The sequence below is a fragment of the Rhipicephalus microplus genome, unplaced genomic scaffold (genome assembly GCF_043290135.1).
Source record: "Rhipicephalus microplus isolate Deutch F79 unplaced genomic scaffold, USDA_Rmic scaffold_41, whole genome shotgun sequence".
NCBI classification, from domain to species: domain Eukaryota; kingdom Metazoa; phylum Arthropoda; class Arachnida; order Ixodida; family Ixodidae; genus Rhipicephalus; species Rhipicephalus microplus.
In genome coordinates, this window is record NW_027464614.1 from 1,549,614 (window position 1) to 1,572,190 (window position 22,577).

Sequence of the window (22,577 nt, forward strand, 5' to 3'; positions counted from 1 at the left end):
AGTCTCTGAAATGGGTAGAATTTCCTGAGGGCCTTAAGCACAAATATTTCGTGAGAGGGGCACCCTATTGAAATGGTCATCTTTCGTTCTCGATGCCATTGCGAAAAAAACAAACAGATAAGAGGAGGCGGGGGGGCACCCGGGTCTGGTGTGCTACCTTCTGTCTACGCCACTGCGTATGCTAACGTCGAGCAAGCCTCGCAACGTGGGAATCGCGTTTCAGGCGTGGTATTGGCGTGTTAAGGGTGTTTACCAAAAACATCATTACTCTTTAAATTACGAAACCCAGTTTCATTCCTTTTCGAGCTGACTCTGCCAATGCCAAGTTTTGTTGTTTCCGCATCACTGCGGTAAATTTCATTCCATAATAAAATTAAAACTGCCAAAGCCGCCGTAATATTCGCCGAAGTGAAAAAATGTTTGGCTTGTGGGAAGATTCGTGTTGTAAATGTTGCAGAAGATCAAAATAAATGTTTAGAGTCATTTCAAAAATGCATATTTTTAAAATTTTGGTTTGGTCAATAATTTAGTTGAATTGTAAAAACGTTTCGGTAATTACATTCGCGAGCATTCCCAACGCCTCCAGCATGTTTGACACCGAGAACCTGTTTGGAGAAACTGTCGATCGTTGAAATCGCTAATTAGAAAGATGCCCTAATTGGCATAGACTCTATATAAACGTTCATCTCTCACAATGCGTGGTGGACCCTTCGCTGGTTCGCGAAAGAGAGAAATATGGTGTAGTCCGCAATTCGCAATGGTAGTTGGCAGTAGGCATGTTGCATTGTTGGAAACAGCTAATGTTACAGCACAGACGGTTCTTTCCTAGCGGGAACGTCAAAGCGATTATTTTGAAGCAGCGCGACGCTACCGAGAGAGAATGCTGTAGCAACGGCGCACGATTACGCTGTCGCTTTCTGCTATTGAAGTAGCAAGTTGAGCGTCCTCTTGCGTTCGTATGATGACAGAAGGAAGGACAGGCGCTGACTTGCCCAAGCCTTGCCCTAGCCTTAACCCAGGCAGTGTTCTTAAGACTTTTCCAAGCTTCAATCTGTCCAAGTTTTAAGTTTAGACAGAAAACATCTAGCATGTTCCACTGGACCACCAGGTTCTTCGCGAGCGCTCATATTTCTTCATTTAGATCAATTTCAGTATGAATAGCGGTATACTTTGGTGTTGGAGCTGATCTGGCTTGAGTAGTCCTTAGCGTTATCTCTATATCCAGTGAAGGCTCATGCAACAACATCCTTGTTAATTTGTTTAATATGAACGCAGAAGCTCATGAACAAGTACAACAGGCAACAACAGATTGTTTTGCAGGTACAAAATTCTTTTCAAGAGCCTGCTTCGGCGATTTAGCTACCGTTAAAAAAAAGCGATGACGTAGTGCCATTTACCACACGTAAACAACATCAAGTACCATACCTAACTTTCGCGATGACGCTAAACGCAGTGTCAGCGCAACATCATTACGCAGAAAAAAAAGTACTAAAGGGGAGATGCTACCTAATAAATGCAAGTGTTTGCCAAAGAATTGTTTTTTTTTGCATTTTTTACAACAAAAAAAATGTCACGTAAGGCCAGTTGGCAATTTAGCATAGATTTACCTTTCAGAATACTATTAGTTTTTAGATTTAGAATGCAATTTGTTTTTACAAGCCTCGGTTTACATTCACGACAAAAAAATCAAGGCTGTACCTAAAGTAAAATCGATTAAAATTATTTTAAAAAGCACAAGGTGGCTCTTAAGAAAAATGGCCGCGTATTTCCATGCTTAGTTGCAAAGGACGCCCAAAAACGATAGTCTTCTGTCTGGAGGCGCTATTTGAAGAAACAAAAGCTCCTCTTTTTTTTAGTATGCAGAGCCACTGGTAGGTGAAACATTGCCTCGTCTTGGTTGAGCCCCTGAATTTTTTGTTTTTTTTTGTAGGAAGCGTAGGAAACTCCCTCTTTGTTAATGGCGTCACATTGTCAGCGCGACGTATTAAACATTTCGGTCTTTCGAATCACGCACCTATGCATTTTCTAAATGAAAAGTCACACTTTCTATCATATAGGTATTCATGTCATGTTTCAAATATGCGTAATACTTGCTTTTAGATTGACAATGTTCGGAAGTATGATCACAGCCACCAGATCAAGATGTGTGGGCTTTGAGCACAAGGTTAAGCTTTCGCCGGCTGGATGAATTGTTGCACAGACACCAACAGACAGACCGAAATTTTGGCGTTCAGATGTCCGAAGAAAGAATATCGTCTTTGAAAGGAAAGAAAAAAAAGGCTGACAGACTAGAGTACCGTAAGAATCGTCACCTGGGTGCGTGCTATTGCATTTACCGTGAGGAGAAATGTCAGATACTCAAAATAACAATGGCTCAAGCCCCGGAGCACGATGGAAGAAATTAGTTTAAAAAGCATATATTCACAACATAGATGATCTTTCATTTCTACACCTAAAGCACGTCACGGTTGTTTTTTTCTTCGACATAACATTTTTAGAAGCCTCATAAGATAGGTCGTCATGTTTTTTGTACTCCTGATTGGGATGGAGTTTTTCGCACATTCTTCAAGATGTGGAGAGTTCAGTTGTTTTTTGCAAAACGTGATATCACTTATATACTTTTTATGAACCTTAAATTAGCAATTTTTATGTGCTGAACATTTTATGACTTCTGAAAGAGCAAGTTTTATTGTTGATTGAAATGCATTATGTACGCTTGCTTAATATTTACTTACCTTCTAGAGTTTATGAGGAGTAATTTGAACGAGTGATGGTAACCACTTTAAACGTTTAACGACAAAGAAAGTGTGTTAAAAAATCTCTCTTAGACGTTGTCGTGGTACAAAACTGGAACTGTGCAACTTACTATAACACTGATTACATATCTAAAATGGGTGTTAAACTCATGTAAACGGTAAACGTTTCCTTGCCCTAAATTGTAAAATAAATCCACTTTTTTATTATAGAAGCTCCCTTATTTCGTAAAGGTACCTATCTTGAAATGGCAACAGAGCATCCTACTCAAGCCCGTAATATTTTATGCGAAAGCAAAGAATGTGATCGTAGTATAGATATACCCCGCAAGAGGCAAAATGGGTGCTCAAACGAATGAAAATAAATATATTTTTTCACAATTCCATACCATTTGGCCCCAACTCATCTAGGAACTCACACATATTGATGGAAAAAAATTGACTAAATTCTCACCTAGAAGTAGGAGCAATAAGTGTAGGTTTCTCTTGAGCTCGTTTATTTCGCGCTGGATTTGTTTCGCCGTGACAACATAAAAAACACCTCAATTAGCAGACAGCGGGGCACGTTTATGTGAAAAAAATACCAGCAGCACAGGCACAAGCTGGTTTTAATGTTTCGCCACCGTTAGCTACGAAAAACCATGGCGCGGGAACTGCGCATGCTGTATGAAGCTCCACCATTTTTTACCCTAGGATTTCATGACAAGTAAAGAACAATTCAAGCACCTAGCGACCTTAGCTTGGTAGCGATTTGGGTGGAGCTACAGGCGTAGCAAGTGTTTCTTTGGAGTTATCTCTTCATCTAAAGAAGATCAAGACCACTGAGCCTCCCAATCACAGGTGGCGTTGGAGTGGTACTATCTCAAGAATCGAGTTTCGTTTGTCTCACAATGCAAATCAAATAAGCAGTGCAAGTTCCACGTAGCGCATGCAGGAACACATGGTAGCAGCACTGACTAACAATCAGAGGCTTTATTGCATCGATGAGATTGCGTGGAGTTAACAAAACTTTGAGTAAGTGCTGCTCCTGTGCATTCCTTCGCTGTCAAAGTACGTCGACGCGTAGCTAGTCGCTCAAGAATTTGCCAGCTCACCTGTGAGAACGACGGGCGAGGCAGTGTTTAGGCAGCGTCACGGGCGTTTCGTCGAGCAGCAGAGCAAAGGGGGCAGCCTGGCAGCACATCAGGGCTTCACTGAGGACGAAATGGCGAACCCCTCAAACCGTGTTGTTGTTGTTGTTGTTGTTTCCCTTTGCAAATGGCTCGTACCCAAAGAAGGGGATTGGCTGATTATAAGGTGAATTTGCCCTAAACTTTCAGCATTGCGTCATTCCTACAATTTTTTTGTAACTTAATTTTGATTTGAAATACCGATATCAAGTTTGCAGAAAAAAAAAGAAAAATAGTGAGACAGCAATTTAGCAAGAAAATCGTTTAGTCGCAGTGATGTATTCTTGAACGGCGAATAAAACATCCCTATGGCTGAAACCCAGTGTGGAGGCTCCAAATGAAAGAAGATCAGGTTGTGATAGTTGCAAGCCCAGTCTTTGAAGAGGTGGTGCTAGTATGCTTTGCCTCAATAAATCGAAACGGCAACAATGTAATAAAAAATGACTGATCGTTTCCTCTTGATTACAGTAAATGCACATAGGGGAATTCAATATGCCTGATCTATGCAAGTAAAAATTGAGGGAGGTAACGTGGCAAACCGTGGTCCGTGGTGCCCGCTGCGCGTGGGTAGTCCTTTCTTCTTCTATGGCCTTGGTAATCAGGATGAAGGCTATGCATATGAGGAATGATATTTCATTCGAGGATGTCACCCACTATAGCGGATAGGACAAGAAACAGTTAGCAGGAGGTTAAAAATGAGGACGACGTTAGGCGAATATGGGAGCCGAACATAAAATAAATGAATATAATAATGAAACCAGTGCTAAGGCTATGAGAGTCAGTGTGTGCCATAAATAATAACTTGATTGGTGTTAATGATCTGGAGAAAATTTGTTGCAAGAAGAATGTTTTCGGCAAAAGGAACTCCGACAAGAAAAAAACTGAGCTCTGCCAGGAACTTTTTTTTCAAATATATATTCAAATTGAGCGGAGCAGCAAAATACTGTTGCTTTAGACGAATGCAGTGTCGCCAAGCGACGAAATGTCTCGAGCTAATGACATTGATAATACCATCGGCACTGCAGCGTCGATGCATGTTGTTCTCTGATTTGAATAGCGCCTGCAGAACACAAGGAAACGTGCTTGAATTTCATGGGGAAATTTCAACACCGATGGAGCTTGCGCCCCTGTCAACCACCAATTTACATCGCTTCGTGGCAGCGCTGTCCAGCCGCATGGCACCTTATCGACGCTCACCTGTCCCCCTCAACCAATGCGAGAGATACACTGTCGTCATTGAGGGCTATCTCATCAATAATAGTTCGTACTAAAATTCGCAATATTAGTTAATTTTAGCTTGCATGAGTAATATACTGAAGAAAATGCAGCACAACTTCATTTAGTACTCGGCTGATCTCCTACATTGGGTGTGAGCCATCAGAGAACGATAAAAAGAAGAGGGCGTTTTTGAAGTGAATCATAGATGCGTTTTTTCATTGAAATGGAAAATAAACGAAGGAGGTTTTGTCACACAGTTACTTGGTGACGGCTACCCCTTTCCACTTGATTGGTACAAATATAAGTATAAAAAACAATAGCATATATACTGTACCACATGAACTATATATATATATATATATAGATATGTGACGCTACAAAATGGAGACACGTCGTGGTCCAGATGCCATGCGTTTATTCTAATGCACGCGCACTTCCTCTTCGTCGGCTTCTCCTGGAATCACCTTGTGAATGCGTCACACTTCCCCCTCCCCTCGAGAAAGTCTCAGTTCAGAAGGTTCAAAATAACGCCGCAGTTTGCTAACATGCACAATGTCAGAGTTTCTACGTAAGGGTAGCACGGAGCGGTTGATCCCATAGTTCACTGTTGAGACCTTGCGTAGAATCTTGTAGGGTCCTTCCATAACAGAACTCAGTTTGCCGTTGTTGGGATGCCATGGTGTCTCGTAAAGGACAAAGTCACCGACTTGGAACTCCATCGGAAGAAATTTTCTATCATAAATGACTTTGTTCTTATTATGGTAGGCGATAGAATTGGTAACTGCAGTTTTTCGCGCTTCTTCGACGGTTTCTTTTCGTTGTTCCAGTACAGTAGGATAAGATGGAATTCCATACATATGAAAGGAAGGTGCGTAGCCGGCACTTCGTGGGGTGTTCTGTTGTATTCGTCAATTACCTCCGGAAGCAGCTTAGTCCAAGACTTCTGTGGTTCGTCATTGATCTTACATTTAAGTCTCGTTACGATAGTCTGGTTTGTCCGCTCGTTCATGCCGTTGCATTGTGGATGATGAGATGAGGTGAATAGTTGGTGTATACGATTATGTTTTAAAAACTGCTTGAATTTTCCTGCGGTAAATCCTGTTCCACGGTCTGAAAGGAGCTTCCGTGGTTTTCCAGAAGAAAAAATTGTTTTTAAGCATGAAATGTAGGCGTCACTGTTCTCACTTTTATGAGCAAACGCCCATACGTAGCGAGTCGCATGATCAATAACCAAGTGTATAAACCTTTTTGACGAGCCATATCCAGAAAATCCTCCTATGGTGTCTATTGCAAAGAGGTCGAAGGGCTCTTCAGCTGGAGGCAGTGATTCAAGCGTCCCAAACTTTTTTGTTTTCGTCTTCTTGCATCTCTGGCATGTATCACAATGCCGAATGTAAGTGGGAACATCGGTTACCATATGCGGCCAATAATATTGCGGAGACAGGAGTGATAGCGTCTTTTTCACTCCGACATGCCCAAAATGTTGATGTGCATTCTTCAGAATGGTTGGGCGTAGTTCATGGGGCACGTATATTTTCCGTAGTCCTTTTCTTTTAACGATGATGATGTTATTTTCCAATGAGTGCGTTCCTTTTGGACGCTCATTGTTGCATCGCTGAAGGTCGTCGTGTGATAGAAGATTAACTATTGGGGCTCTGGAGAGCGCATCTGCTTCGACATTACTTGTGCCCTTTTGATGTTTGATGTTCACATCATACATTGACAGTTTCAAAGACCACCGGAAGAGACGACCTTGAGGATTTTTAACATTCTTCAGCCACTGGAGTGCAGAGTGATCTGTTACAACAGTGAATGACTTTCCATGAAGGTAGCAATGCCATTTATCAATGGCATCTACAATGGCAAGACATTCTCTTTCTGTAATAGCATAGTTCACCTCGTGCTTAAGTAGTTTGCGGGAATAGTAAGCAACAGGATGTTCTTTGCCTTTGTCATCAGGTTGTTTCAGCACTGCACCGATGCCTTCGCCAGATGCGTCACAGTACACAGTACATGGTCTCGAAGGGTCGTATATGCGAAGCCCAGGTTCTTCAGTTATCCGCTCCTTCAGTTCACGAAAGGCTTGCTCGCATGCTTCTGTCCACACCCACTTGCTGCCTTTGTGGAGTAGTTTTGTGAGTGGAAGAGCGATATCGCTGAAGTGGGGGATGTACTGACGGTAGGTGTTTACAGTGCCCAGAAAACGCTGGAGATCTTTTTCTCGTTTTGGTGTAGGAAATTTGAGTATGGCAGCCACATTACTTTGCTTAGGTGTCACTGTTCCTTGTGAAATTTTGTGGCCCAAGTATTCAATGCTGCAGCGTGCAAATTGGCACTTTTTTCGTTTGAGTTTTACGTTCTCGGTTTTGAGAGCTTTCAATAGCGCCTCAAGGTGTCGTATATGATCATTAAATGTCTCTGAGTATACGACCACATCGTCAAAGTAATTAATAACATTGGTGAGCTGATGTTTCGCTATTATTGATTTCATGGCTCTTTCAAATGTAGCTGGAGCGTTCTTCAACACAAACGGCATTACCAACCACTCAAAATGACCATCAGACGTGACAAATGCTGTTTTCTGAACATCGTCAGGATGCATTTGCACATGCCAGTATCCCGACGTTACGTCCAACGTAGTGAAAAACTCCGCCTTTCCTAAGTGGTCAAGAATATCATCTATACGTGGAATTGGTTGAAAGTCGGGCACCGTTATGGCATTGAGTTTCCGGTAGTCAATACATAGACGAGTGCGTCCTTCACCTTTCTTTTCTGCTAAAACGACAGGTGCGGCGTAGGGCGATAATGAAGGCCTCACAACACCTTGCTTGAGGAGAGCGTTAACCTGTTTGTTGATCTCCACTTTGTCTGCCTGTGAACATCGGTATGGTGCTCGACGAATAAGGACAGCATTGGTAAGTGCGATCCTATGTTTCTCAGTAGAGATGCACCCAATATCTGTCTGAGATTTCGAAAATATCTCGTCATACTTGCTTAAAAGAGAGTCGAGCGCCACAGACTCATGCTCTGATAAGTTTTCTGAAGTCGGGGTTCGCATCACCGGGGCTTGAATGGTTCTCTTTTCATTGTGATGCGGAAGATTCATATTCTCAAGTGCTTGTGTCACTGACTTGCTTTCCAGATTTACAGAAATATTGAAGTATGAAGCGCTGTCTAGGCCAAGAATTAATGGCGTTCTCATGCCTCGCAGCACATGTGCATAAACTTTCTTGATGACGTTCCCAATTTGTAACTGAATGTTTACGCGACCCTAAGTTCGAATGCTTGATGCAACTTGCTGGACCATGATGCTGGAGTCTCTCATCAACTGAAGCTTTAGCTGTTTGTACACATCCTCGCTGATACAAGTAATTGTTGCTCCTGTATCGAGAATTGCATTTACTGGCTTTCCGTTGATGAGAGCACTGAAGTGTACTAATGAAACTCTGGGTCGCCTTCCTCGTTTCCCTGTTCAGTATCAATAGCGGACACATTGCCGCGACGCGGACATTCGTTGTGCCAGTGAAACTGTCGTGGGAAACCAGCAGCTGAGCAGTATCTACATTCGTTTTGCGGGGCACGCGGTTGAAGAGTTATTGTCGGTTGCTGCGATCTGCTGAAGAGACGTGGAGCTCTTGATGCGATACTAGCGTTACGAGTAAAGGAAACTCCTCTCACCCGTTTTAAAGATGTCTCGACCCGTTGAGCAGCGGTGAGCCACTCTAATGACGGGTTGAAAGACAGTCCGGCGAGCGCCAGTTCCACATCAGGAGGAACACCATCAGTCAGTCCAGAAATGATGTGGCACTCTTTCAGGTCAGTCAAGGAACCCAGTCACATTTTCTCGTCGTAGTAGTCCTTGATGGTCTGCCCTCCTTTCAGTCGGTAGTGAATGAAGAGACGGAAGGCATCTCCGTCAGTCGAAGCAAAGCGGGCTTGCATGTCACGCTTGATATCGCCCCAAGTTGTCTCGCCGTTGCCAAAAATCTCTGCCAGGTACCACTTGAACGCTTCCCCTTCAATGTATTCGTTGAAGTGAGTGACCCGATCGCGGTGAGTCCATGATGCCTCGGCTGCCTTCATGTCGAAAAGAAGAAGCCACTTGTCGATGGGGACGTCTTCTGATGTTCCCTTGAACTTCTGTATGTTGAGCGGGGGCTTTGGCTTAGCCATGGCACGTTGATGAGGTTGGTCCTGTCGGCTTGTGTGACGCTACAAAATGGAGACACGTCGTGGTCCAGATGATGATGATGATGATGATGATCCTTGACACTCTGGCGCACACCCACAAAGGGGGATCGGCCAAGAACCGGGCGGCAGGATCTTAACTAAAAGGCTAATGGTTTTTCAAAGAAAACGTAATTTTGGGCTGAAAAAAAATATATATATAGAAAGAAAAGCCGAAAATCGAAAAAGGAGTATATCTGAGCAGGGAGCGATGCAGGCCATCAGATGCGATTTGAGACAGAGGTAATGGTGGGTCTAAAATGATATATATATATATATATATATATATATATATATATATATATATATATATATATATATATATATATAAGCAGATTAACATGGCAATCGCTTTGTTTCAATTATGTATTCAAATACCGCAGAGCAGACGTCCCTGTGGCTATAACCGAATTTAATGCTGCCAAACGACAAAATTACTGCCACATTTAATTCTAATCCCAATTTTTCAAGTGGAGCTACCAGGTATCTTTTCCGCTGATGAGAATACCGGCGACAGAACAAAAAGAAGTGATCTATCGTTTCCATTTCTTCGCAAGTCTGACATAAAGGTGACGCCTTTAGACCAACTTTATGCAAATAATAATTCAGTTGAGGAATTCCGCAACGCAATCTTGTAAAAGTAACTTCCAAGTGCCGTGTTGCACACCACTGTCTATTCCAGCGGCATCTTAGATGTGCGAAATCTCGATATTTATCCAATGAGTAGCAGTCGTATTCACGCAAACAGAGGTTTCTAAACCTTATTGCTGTCGCGTAAGCCGTATCAGGCAAAATCGGGATAATGGGACCGCTAAGAGATACTGTCGCTAGTGCATCCGCCATCTCATTGAGATATATACCACGATGACCTGGTACCCATAAGAGCTGCAGTTTTTTTAAGTTTGTCGGTATGAGTTGTCGAAACATGTGCATAAGTGTTAAGTTGGCTCCTGAAGACAGAGCAGCACATACTGAAAAAGAATCTGTAATTACGACTGCTTCCGATTAGCCCGAAGGAAGTTTCCGTAGTGCCAGTACAATAGCAAATAATTCTGCCATGAATATTGGTGTCTAATCTGGGAGTCTAACGGAAAAGGACCAGTCATGAGAACGTGAGAAGATACCTGCCCCAGCCTTTTCATTTGATACGGATGCATCAGTCGCAATTATGTTGTTCAAGTTCACATGCGCCAAGTAATCCTGCAGCCGATCATTTAAATATTGAAATGGCATTTGCTTTGCGTTAGAGGGATAAATATTCTCAAATTCTATCTTAAGATGGTCCAGATGCCATGCGTTTATTCTAATGCACGCGCACTTCCTCTTCGTCGGCTTCTCCTAGAATCACCTTGTGAATGCGTCATATATATATATATATATATATATATATATATATATACATAAGGGAAGGAAGTGTATACACAAGGGCTCGTTTTTCCGTGTTTTAACACAATATTAATGAGATATAACAGACAGTAATGACAAGGAATGTACAGGGGAAGTTATTAGAACCAATGGAATGTAAATAAGAAGAAAGAAAAGCGGATAAAAAAGTAACCAGCCGTGGGCAGGAATCGAACCTACGACCTTCGAATAACGCGTTCGATGCTCTAACCACTGAGCTACCGCAGCGGCCTTCCCTCCATCCACTTTTTTGGGGTTTATATGTGAATTTAGAAGTAGGAGTGACAGTCAGCGCCATCTATAGGCCAAACGACGAGTGTGAAAACACTGTTTACATATGTTTGGCGTCACGTAGCACGTGAACTTATTATGAGCGGGCAGCTGGGTAATTGTACCTCTTTATACAACCTAAACACACCTAGTCTGCCAGTACGAGACCCTCGTTCATTGAAATAAGGGAAGAAGTGTATACCCAAGGGCTCGTTTTTTCCGTGTTTTAACACAATAATAATGAGAAATAACAGACAGTAATGCCAAGGAATGTACAGGGGACGTTAATGGAACCAATGGATTGTAAATAAGAAGAAAAAAAAGTGGATGAAAAAATAACCAGCCGTGGGCAGGATTCGAACCTACGACCTTCAAATAACGCGTTCGATGCTCTAACCACTGAGTTACCACAGCGGCCTCCCCTCCGTTCAATTTTTGGGTTTATATGTGAACTTAAAAGTAGCAGTGACAGTCGGCGCCATCTATAAGCCAAACGACGAGTGCGAAAACACTCTTATGCGCATGTTTAGCGTCGCGTAGCACGTGAACTTATTATGAGCGGGCAGCTGGTTAATTGTCCCTCTTTATACAACCTAAACACATCAAGTCTACCAGTACGAGACCCTCGTTCAATGAAATAAGGGAAAGAAGTGTATACCCAAGGGCTCGTTTTTTCCGTGTTTTAACACAATATTAATATGATATAACAGACAGTAATGCCAAGAAATGTACTGGGGAAGTTATTAGAACCAATGGAATGTAAGTAAGAAAAAAGAAAAGTGGATGAAAAAATAACCAGCCGTGAGCAGGAATCGAACCTACGACCTTTGAATAACGCGTTCGATGCTCGAACCACTGAGCTACCACAGCGGTCTTCCCTCCATTCACTTTTTTGGGTTTATATGTGAATTTAGAAGTAGGAGTGACAATCAGCGCCATCTATAAGCCAAACGACGAGTGTGAAAACACTCTTATGCGCATGTTTGGCGTCGCGTAGCACGTGAACTTATTATGAGCGGGCAGGTGGGTAATTGTCCCTCTTTATACAACCTAAACACATCAAGTCTGCCAGTACGAGACCCTCGTTCAATAAAATAAGGGAAAGAAGTCTATACCCAAGGGCTCGTTTTTTCCGTGTTTTAACACAATATTAATGAGATATAACAGACAGTAATGCCAAAGAATGTACACGGGAAGTTACTAGAACCAATGGAATGTAAATAAGAAGAAAGAAAAGTGGATGAAAAAAAAACCAGCTGTGGGCAGGAATTGAACCTACGACCTTCGAATAACGCGTTCAATGCTCTAACCACTGAGCTACCACAGCGGCTTTCCGTCCATTCACTTTTTTGGGTTTATATGTGAATTTAGAAGTAGGAGTGACAGTCAGCGCCATCTATAAGCCAAACGACGAGTGTGGAAACACTCTTATGCGCATGTTTGGCGTCACGTAGCACGTGAACCTATTGTGAGCGGGCAGCTGGTTAATTGTCCCTCTTTATACAACCTAAACACACCAAGTCTGCCAGTACGAGACCCTCGTTAAATGAAATAAGGGAAAAAAGTGTATACCCAAGGGCCCCTTTTTTCCGTGTTTTAACACAATATTAATGAGATATAACAGACAGTAATGCCAAGGAATGTACACGAGAAGTTAATAGAACCAATGGATTGTAAATAAGAAGAAAGAAAAGTGGATGAAAAGATAACCAGCCGTGGGCAGGATTCGAACCTACGACCTTCAAATAACGTGTTCGATGCTCTAACCACTGAGCTACCACAGCGGCCTCCCCTCCGTTGAATTTTTGGGTTTATATGTGAACTTAGAAGTAGCAGTGACAGTCGGCGCCATCTATAAGCCAAACGACGAGTGTGAAAACACTCTTATGCGCATGTTTGGCGTCGCGTAGCACGTGAACTTATTATGAGCGGGCAGGTGGGTAATTGTCCCTCTTTATACAACCTAAACACATCAAGTCTACCAGTACGAGACCCTCGTTCAATGAAATAAGGGAAAGAAGTGTATACCCAAGGGCTCGTTTTTCCGTGTTTTAACACAATAATTATAAGATATAACAGACTGTAATGCCATGAAATGTACTGGGGAAGTTATTAGAACCAATGGAATGTAAGTAAGAAAAAAGAAAAGTGGATGAAAAAATAACCAGCCGTGAGCAGGAATCGAACCTACGACCTTTGAATAACGCGTTCGATGCTCGAACCACTGAGCTACCTCAGCGGTCTTCCCTCCATCCACTTTTTTGGGTTTACATGTGAATTTAGAAGTAGGAGTGACAATCAGTGCCATCTATAAGCCAAACGACGAGTGTCAAAACACTCTTATGCGCATGTTTGGCGTCACGTAGCACGTGAGTCTATTGTGAGCGGGCAGCTGGTTAATTGTCTCTCTTTATACAACCTAAACACACCAAGTCTGCCAGTACGAGACCCTCGTTCAATAAAATAAGGGAAAGAAGTGTATACCCAAGGGCTCGTTTTTTCCGTGTTTTAACACAATAATAATGAGATATAACAGACAGTAATGCCAAGGAATGTACACGGGAAGTTAATAGAACCAATGGAATGTAAATAAGAAGAAAGAAAAGTGGATGAAAAAAACCAGCTGTGGGCAGGAATCGAACCTACGACCTTCGAATAACGCGTTCAATGCTCTAACCATTGAGCTACCACAGCGGCTTTACGTCCATCCACTTTTTTGGGTTTATATGTGAATTTAGAAGTAGGAGTGACAGTCAGCGCCATCTATAAGCCAAACGACGAGTGTGGAAACACTCTTATGCGCATGTTTGGCGTCACGTAGCACGTGAACCTATTGTGAGCGGGCAGCTGGGTAATTGTCCCTCTTTATACAACCTAAGCACACCAAGTCTGCCAGTACGAGACCCTCGTTAAATGAAATAAGGGAAAGAAGTGTATACCCAATGGCCCGTTTTTTCCGTGTTTTAACACATTATTATGAGATATAACAGACAGTAATGCCAAGGAATGTACAAGGGAAGTTATTAGAACCAATGGAATGTAAATAAGAAGAAAGAAAGGTGGATGAAAAAATAACCAGCCATGGGAAGGAATTGAACCTACGACCTTCGAATAACGCGTTCGATGCTCTAACCACTGAGCTACCACAGCGGCGTTCCCTTCATCCACTTTTTTGGGTTTATATTTGAATTTAGAAGTAGGAGAGACAGTCAGCGCCATCTATAAGCCAAACGACAAGTGTGAAAACACTCTTATGCGCATGTTTGGCGTCACGTAGCACGTCAACCTATTGTGAGCGGGCAGCTGGTTAATTGTCCCTCTTTATACAACCTAAACACACGAAGTCTGCCAGTACGAGACCCTCGTTCAATAAAATAGGGGAAAGAAGTGTATACCGTAGGGCTCGTTTTTTCCGTGTTTTAACACAATATTAATGAGATATAACAGACAGTAATGCAAAGGAATGTACACGGGAAGTTATTAGAACAAATGGAATGTAAATAAGAAGAAAGAAAAGTGGATGAAAAAATAACCAGCTGTGGGCAGGAATCGAACCTACGACCTTCGAATAACGCGTTCGATGCTCTAACCACTGAGCTACCACAGCGGCCTTCCCTCCGTTCACTTTTTTGGGTTTATTTGTGAATTTAGAAGTAGGAGTGACAGTCAGCGCCATCTATAAGCCAAACGACGAGTGTGGAAACAATTTTACGCGCATTTTTGGCGTCACGTAGCACGTGAACCTATTGTGAGCGGGCAGCTGGTTAATTGTCCCTCTTTATACAACCTAAACACACCAAGTCTGCCAGTACGAGACCCTCGTTCAATGAAATAAGGGAAAGAAGTGTATACCCAAGGGCTTGTTTTTTTCGTGTTTTAACACAATATTAATGAGATATAACAGACAGTAATGCCAAAGAATGTACAGGGGAAGTTATTAGAACCAATGGAATGTAAATAAGTAGAAAAAAAAGTGGATGAAAAAATAACCAGCCGTGGGCAGGTATCGAACCTACGACCTTCGAATAACGCGTTCGATGCTCTACCACTGAGCTACCACAGCGTCCTTTCCTTCATCCACTTTTTTGGGTTTATATGTGAATTTAGAAGTAGGAGTGACAGTCAGCGCCATCTATAAGCCAAACGACGAGTGTGAAAACACTCATATGCGCATGTTTGGCGTCACGTAGCACGTGAGCTTAATATGAGCGGGCAGCTGGTTAATTGTCCTTCTTTATACAACCTAAACACACCAAGTCTGCCAGTACGAGACCCTCGTTCAATAAAATAAGGGAAAGAAGTGTATACCCAAGGGCTCGTTTTTTCCGTGTTTTAACACAATAATAATGAGATATAACAGACAGTAATGCCAATGAATGTACAGGGGAAGTTATTAGAACCAATGGAATGTAAATAAGAAGAAAGAAAAGTGGATGAAAAAGTAACCAGCCGTGGGCAGGAATCGAACCCACGGCGCTGACTGTCACTCCTACTTCTAAATTCACATATAAACCCAAAAAAGTGGATGGAGGGAAGGCCACTGTGGTAGCTCAGTGGTTAGAGCATCGAACGCGTTATTCGAAGGTCGTAGGTTCGATTCCTGCTCACGGCTGGTTATTTTTTTATCCACTTTTCTTTCTTCTTAGTTACATTCCATTGGTTCTAATAACTTCCCCTGTACATTCCTTGGCATTACTGTCTGTTATATCTCGTATATATATATATATATATATAGTGAGAGTAATATTTCAATGGTCCAGTTAGTCTTCGTGAAAGTATGGGATATGGCACAACGGGAGCGTTGTCAACAAGGATAAATATATTTATTTCCCAACAGTTTCGGGAGGGGTCCTCCCTTCATCAGGGGATGAGTTATACTGACATGAACTTCTAAACTTTGTTGCTGCCGCGTCCCTCTCGCCTTGAAAGATGTTTGCGAGAGTGACAGGGAACTAAAAAAAGAAAAGAAAAAAAAACAAAAAATGGGGAAGAAAAAAGACGAAAAAGAAAAAAAGAAAGAGGAAGAACCACTGTCAACACTGAGAACGAAAGCAACTGTCTGTGTATGTCCACATACGGTTCTTATCACGTGCTGTTCAGTTCTCGACGTGTGTCGGGCCCCCCAAGATTGTCGCCGCGGTTGCGGCAGGGTCCATGATGGCGTGCGTAAAGAAAGGGTTTCCCCTTAACGGGTCAGTCGGCGTGCGGGGGGCGTAAAGAAAGGTTTTCCCTTTAATGGGTCGGTCGGCTCATTTACCTTTTCTCTTCGTTCGTTTCTCTTCAATGGTCATCAAGTGGTAGGCGATTGTAAACACTTTGTATGTGCATGTGGAGAAAAAAGGAAGAAAAAAAGGAAGAAAAACAAAAACAAGCAAGGACAGTGTACACGTACGAGTCATTCTCTCAGCTATCATTCTCAGCTATCGATCTTTGTCGCCAATTTCCTCCGGGCTTACTTCTCGGAGGCAGTTGAGTTTTCCGGGGTCCTCGTTGATGCCGGCTGCTAATGTTCGAAATTTGAAAATAAAATATGCCTGACGCTGTTCGCGCTCGCGTCTATTTGAGAAACCAGACTGCAAAAGAGTTTCGCTGATATTTTCAAAACTGTGGTTTGGCAGGTGCAGATGTCTAGATAAAGTAGCTTCGGCAGTGAAGTGGCATGGTAGCGGTGATTACTGAACCGCAGCCGAATCGGCGTGTCTGTTTGGCTGATATATTCTTGTCCTCAGATGTTGCAATGTAGCATGTATATTACGTTACTGGAGTCACAATTAAGGCTTTGAGTTATGCAGATGTTGAAATCCGAGAAGTTCTCTTTGGATTCACGTGTTGTGACCTTCTGTGGGCATAGCTTGCATTGAGCTTTTCCGCAGGGATGGCACCCTGATTGAAATTTGGAGGTGTTTGTCTTTGCTTTGACAAGATTGTCCAAGTCGGCCATTTCGAAACAACATATCAAAGTCAGAACGAAGGGCACTTGATGAACTACGAAAAAATGCCGGAATTACTATCAAACCGGCTGATAAAGGGGGCTGCATAGTAATTCTAAACACGTCGGACTACTTAAAGGAAGGGGAACGACATCTATCAGACACAAAATTCTACAAAGAACTTCCAACGGACCCGACTTCCGAATTCGAAAGGGAGATAAAATAACCTTAAAGAATCTCCGCCGGGACAAGAAAATTACCGGCAAAATGTTAAAAGCAATGTTACCGGCCCATTCTGTTCCCGGTCGATTCTATTTGCTCCCCAAAATAGATAAAGCAGGCAATCCGGGACGTCCGATAGTATCCAGTAACAGCACATCAACAGAAAATATATCAGAATTCATCAATTCCTTAATAAAAAACATTCCCCCAAAAATTCCCTATTCCCTAAAGGACACAAACCACTTCATCTGCGAAACTTGAAGTCTCGACATCCCAGGCGGCAGTTTTCTGGTGACTATGGACGTCTGCTCACTGTACACCAACATACCCCACCATGACGGAATAGCGGCTATGGTTTCTGAATATGTAAAATCTGACTCATCAACCAGTGTAAGTGGCGAGGTACTGTTTACACTTCTTGAACTTGTACTAAACTATAACCATTTGAGTTCAATGGCAAGCATTTTCTTCAGGTCACTGGCACTGCAATGGGCACGAAAATGACCCCAAACTTTGCGAGCACCTTTATGGCTTCACTTGAAATCCCATTCATTGAGCGACGTACCTTGAAACCTTTCTACTACAGAAGATACTTAGACGATATTTTTATGATATGGAACCATGATGAGGGAAGTCTTTTCCGATTCATAGAGAATTTTAGCAAGTGCCAGCCATCAATAAAATTCACGCACAAAATTTCTAAAACTAGCATTAACTTTTGGACGTCACTGTCACGGTCAAAAATGACCGCTTGTCAACAAACCTTTACAAAAAGCCTACAGACCGTCAAATGTGCCTACATTTCAACAGCAGCCACCCAAAGCATTGCAAAACGGGTATTCCATATTCTCAGGTCTACCGGTATCGAAGAATATGCACCGATAAGCGGGAATTGGACAGACACGCGGAACACCTAAAGCATTCCTTATTGAAACAAAATTGTCCGGAAGACATTATTGACGATGCCATTTTACGTGCTCGCCACATGAACAGGAATTTTAATGATGATTGTAGTGGGTCATGCAAATCTCGGCACACACATTGTCAGTGCTAAGCACGAGACGCTCGGCCCGGACTGTCGCTGATTTTGATAGCTAGGCCTACGCTCCTACCTGGTCTCGGATAACAGTTTTGACTGTCTCCGTTCTATATTATAATTGGTGGAGTTTGCTGGGTCTCCTTGCAATCCTGGAGTTGCGAAGCCGGACTCTACCTGCTGTCATGACCACTGCATCTGCCACAAGCCCTCCTCCTATGGCTTCCCAGGCCATCGTGTGCTCCGGCGCGGTCCGTCAGCGGGATCCTCCCATATTCAGCGGCACTGACGACCACGACGTCGACGACTGGCTGGCTACTTACGAACTCGTGAGTGTCTTGAACAAATGGGACGAAGCCACGAGACGGGTCACTGTCGGCATTTACCTCAGTGGCATTGCCCACTTAAGGCTTCGGAACCATGAGACCGACGTTCCCACCTGGGCAGTATTCAAAGCAAAGTTCAGCGAAGTATTTGGTCGTCCTTCTGTCCGCAAACTTCGTGCGGAGCAGCGCCTTCAGTCGAGATCTCAACTGCCTGGTGAGAACTTTACAAGTTACATAGAAGACGTCATTGACTTGTGCAAGCGCGTCGACGTGAACATGACAGAGGTTGACCGCATCAAGCATATTTTTAAGGGTATTGACGAGGACGCTTTCCAGATGCTCATTTCAAAAAGCCCTGCTACTGTCGCCCAAGTTACCAAGCTCTGCCAAAGCTATGATGAGCTCCGCCGGCAACGTCTCGTCACCCGCCGTGCTGTCCCACATCAGGAATCGATGTCCGGCTTAACTCTCGCAAGACCCCGTCCTCCTCTCGCACATCAAAGATTTCGTGCGCGAAGAAGTTGCCCGCCAACTCTCGCTCATCTCTGGCCTACCGGAGCGCAGTGCACCGCTTAGCCCTACTCTACGGACTATTATACGAGATCAAGTGTCTGAGGTCCTTCCTCCACAGCTGGTGCCACCAGTCAATGCACCATTGACGTACGCCGAAGCAGCAGCACGACCACGACCACGGACGTTCCAAGCGCCGCCTCCACAGCCTGCTCCTGTTTATGCCGCCCAGCCGCCACGACCTCCAATTCGCCGAGTCCCTAATCCATGGCGCACTGCCGACAACCGACCGATCTGCTTTTCGTGTGGTCTACCTGGGCACGTCGCACGTCTGTGCCGCCGCCGCCCACTCCACTCACGTGAAAACCTACGTCCATACGAAAACGATTACACGTACACTCAATACACCCCAGACCCCGAATTGTACGCTCCTCGTCCAAGCCACCGACCAGCTCCTGATCGCCGATCTCCTTCTCCACGTCGACGCTCGCCCTCCCCGATGCGCCGACGCCCCCCCTACAATCGACGCGGAAAACTAAATGACGCAGTGCCCGAGGCAAGAACTGCGTCCTCGTCGCAAAGCACAAGCCCTCTTCGTTCGCCGCCGAATGTAATTAATGCCGTCCTTGAAGGTGTACCCGTACTTGCCCTTATTGATACTGGTGCCGCAATTTCTGTCATCGCCGAAAAAGTTTGCCGTTCAATTCGAAAAGTGACAACACCTTACTTGGGTTCATGTCTTCATACTGCCACTGCACAGCCTGTGCAGCCTGTGGCCGCGTGTACTGCCAGACTTGTAATTCAAGGAGTGCCCTACACAGTTCAGTTCGTAGTACTCCCGCACTGTTCTCATGACATCATTTTAGGTTGGGATTTTCTCTCCCATCACCAAGCCGTCATTGATTGCGCCCGTGCCGAAGTCGCCTTTTGTCCCCTTGGTGATGCGCTACCAGTGCACGATCGCCCTTCCGACGCGAAGTTGGTCATTAGTGACGACACCCAAATCCCTTCACGCGCTACTGTCTTCGCACCTGTGTCGTGTTCCACCGTCGTCGACGCTACCGCATTCTTCACGCCTTCCGCTGCTTTCGTTCATCGCCACCTATCACCGCTCCCAACCGCTCTCGTTACTCTTCAAGGTGGTGCGACCAACGTGCCTGTGAAGAATCCGTTCCCATTCACGATTACGCTACTTCGAGGCGAATGTATTGGTTCGATAGAATCATTCGAAACCATCGCTACACTTGACGTTCCTGATGAATCATCGGAAGTCAGCGCCCTCTCCTGTAGTTCCGCGAATGACCCTTCCACTACTGACATTTTCAACCGTGTCATCGACGAAGGCCTAAACCCACAACAGAGGTGTGAGCTTTTGAGCCTCCTTGACAAGTTTCGACCATCTTTTGACAGTCACAGCGCTACTTTAGGTCGCACATCTACCGTATGCCACCAGATCGACACAGGTAATCACCCACCACTACGGCAGCGACCATACCGTGTTTCGCCAACTGAACGCCGTATCATCGATGAACAAGTAGGTGACATGCTAAAGCGAGGCGTCGTTCAACTGTCAAACAGTCCTTGGGCGTCGCCGGTTGTTTTAGTTAAAAAGAAGGATGGCAAGATACGCTTTTGCGTAGATTATCGTCGCCTAAACAAAATAACACGAAAGGATGTTTATCCTTTGCCTCGAATTGATGACGCCCTCGACTCATTACAAGGCGCAGAGTTCTTTTCCTCCCTTGATCTACGCTCTGGGTACTGGCAAGTGCCCATGAATCCGGATGATAGGCCGAAAACAGCATTTGTTACACCAGACGGCTTATACGAATTTAACGTGATGCCATTCGGGCTATGCAATGCGCCGGCAACATTCGAGCGCATGATGGACACTATCCTACGAGGCCTCAAATGGAACACGTGTTTGTGCTACTTAGACGATGTAGTGGTATTCTCACCCGATTTTTCCACGCACCTTCGTCGCTTGGAACAGGTTCTACGCTGCCTCTCTGCAGCCGGCCTCCAACTCAACTTGAAGAAGTGTCACTTTGGAGCGCGCAAGCTGACCATTCTCGGACACGTCGTGTCGAAGGATGGCGTTCTTCCTGACCCCGCTAAGCTACGTGCTGTTCGCGAGTTCCCGAGGCCCACGTCTCTCAAGCAGCTGCGTAGTTTCATTGGGCTTTGCTCATACTTCCGCCGCTTCGTCCGAGATTTCGCCTCGATCATGGCGCGTCTGACAGACCTACTTCAGGGAGACCGCAATCTATCTGCGTGGTCTCCAGCTTGCGACAATGCCTTTGCGAAGCTCCGTGAACTGCTTACAACACCACCCATACTGCGTCATTTCGATTCAAGCGCTCCCACAGAAATCCACACAGATGCTAGCGGTGTCGGTCTTGGCGCTGTACTCGCCCAACGAAAGCCTGGTTACCAAGAATATGTTGTTGCGTACGCGAGCCGCACTCTTACAAGAACAGAAGCAAATTATTCGGTAACTGAGAAAGAATGCCTAGCGATTATCTGGGCCATTACAAAATTTCGGCCTTATCTGTACGGCCGCCCTTTCGATGTTGTTACCGACCACCACGCGCTCTGCTGGTTATCCTCCCTCAAAGATCCCTCAGGACGCTTGGCACGATGGGCTTTACGGCTCCAAGAGTACGACATCCGCGTCATTTATCGCTCAGGCCAGAAGCACGCCGATGCCGACGCTCTTTCGCGTTCGCCTGTTTCTACTGATATTGCGAGTGTCTCCATCCAAGACAACTTCCTTCCACTATCAGGGCCCATCAACATGGCTGCGGAGCAGCGCAAAGATTCGTGGATTGCGTCTCTGATGGATTACCTACCTGAAAAACTCGCCCACCCACCATCTCGAGCGCTACACCGACAAGCCTCTCACTTCGCCATCCGTGATGGAATACTTTATCGCCGCAACTACCACCCTGACGGTCGCAAATGGCTACTCGTCATACCCAGGCATCTCCGCGCCAGCATATGTGCTGCTTTCCATGCTGATCCGCAGTGTGCGCACGCCGGTTTGTTTAAAACCTACGCCAGGCTACGTTTTCGGTTTTATTGGCGCGGCATGTACACATTCGTTCAAAAGTACATTCGATCTTGCACAGAGTGCCAACGCCGCAAGCACGTTCCTAGCCGTCCTACTGCACCAATGCAGCCGTTACCGTGCCCAGTGCGACCATTCGACCGGGTTGGAATAGACCTTTATGGTCCTCTACCATATACATCAGCTGGGAATCGCTGGATTATTGTAGCGATCGACCATCTCACGAGATATGCAGAAACGGCCGCTCTACCAACCGCGACGGCACGTGACGTTGCGTCTTTCCTGCTGCAACGTTTTGTTCTGCGTCATGGCGCTCCACGTGAACTTTTGAGCGACCGAGGCCGCGTCTTTCTCGCGGATGTTATTCGAGAACTTCTTGCAGAATGCCATGTAATTCACCGCTGTACTACCGCATATCGCCCACAAACAAATGGCTTGACCG